This window comes from Lathyrus oleraceus, chromosome 1 (genome assembly GCF_024323335.1).
Source record: "Lathyrus oleraceus cultivar Zhongwan6 chromosome 1, CAAS_Psat_ZW6_1.0, whole genome shotgun sequence".
Classification (NCBI taxonomy): Eukaryota; Viridiplantae; Streptophyta; class Magnoliopsida; order Fabales; family Fabaceae; genus Lathyrus; species Lathyrus oleraceus.
Window position 1 is genome coordinate 291,991,873 of NC_066579.1, and position 1,541 is coordinate 291,993,413.

The window sequence follows — 1,541 nt, forward strand, 5'->3', positions numbered from 1 at the left end:
TTGGAAAGTCATTTTGTATGATCCCTAGTTAGGAGGTTAACTTCCAAGAACCATAACTTGCTCAATTTTTATGAGACGAAAGCCATTCATGTTTCATGATTAAATTCAAGATGTCCTCTCCAACGTTTATTCATATAAGAAGTTCAAATTCAACTTTCAATGGCGTGTTCCAAGAGGAAACATTATATGTCATTTTGGGTCATTACCATTGACCAAGTGATTTTCCTCAACTTCTAAAATGCATAACTCTTGCATGCCAAATCCAAATGTGGTCCAATTTGTGACCAAATTGAATATGTTTGAAAGATATAAAACTTTGATGAAGCAATAGTTTCCATTTGAAGCCCATAGCAAAAGTTATTCAAGGTAGAAGAAATGAACATTTGACTTGGTACTTAGAAAATTTTCAAATATGTTTGATTTTCCAAACTTCCACCTAAAAATGCATCATCATCCAAGCTTCAAATGTAAAAGTGTTCAACATGGAAGTTGTCCTCCTTGATATCACCTTTACAAAAAGTCTAATATTATCTCATTTGGCCAAGAATTTGAGGACTTACACATGGTTTCTTCACAAGGTCTCATTTTGATGAATTTCATGATCACATTCCAATTACCATTGCATGATCACATGACATACTTTCAGGATTGCACATGAGGATTTTTGGACCTGATTGCATCATTTCATGGGCCTATCACACATCCATACAAGCATGCAAGAGAGAATGCTATTTTTGGCCAATTTTTGAAATCTGTAGAAAGTAATTGCCTTGCCTATAAATAAGACCCTCATTGTTCAGAATTAAAGACACATTGCACAAGCTTTAAACCTGCAATCCAAACCCTCACCATTAGAGGATAATCCTAAAGGTTTTCATTTGAAAATCGAGTTTCAAATCTCCTTCTGTTTTGAGATTGAAATTCCAAGAATCCAAGTCTTTCCTTGATCCAATTCAACTTCTGCAAGCTTCTGAAGTCAAGCCAAGGCCAATTGGAAGCAAGATCAAGCAAGTTTCAAGCTCCCTCGAAGGTGATTTTCTAGAATTTTCATCTCTTCGATTCTCTCTCAATTTTTCACCATTCTTTGTGATTTTTGTTTGGCTAAAGTCCTACCAATATAGGCAACAAGATTGAGTTGCTTTGAGGTTAAATCGAAGTAACTCAGTTCATGATCCTCAAAATTCAAATCCCTGCATCTTTTTATATACTTGGAATTGGAGAAAATTGAGGCCATATTCGTGATCCTGAGCATTTTCTCTTTGAAATGGTGTCCTTGTTTTCCATTTTCCATTGAGATGAAGTTGGACCAGTCCAGTGGAGGTCACCGGAGAAGATGACCGGAGCCTTAGCTCCGGTGGTGTGTTGTCACGCTTTCGGACCATCTGATCATGTTTGAATGTTCTAATATGGACCCTTGGTTTGCATTACCACGCGTAAAACACATTGACTTGAGTCCACCATGGAACGCGCCCGTGTGACCATCAAATCTGCCACCTCAATTAATGTGGGAGATCTGATGGCCCTTGTTTTTTCTTATTTTA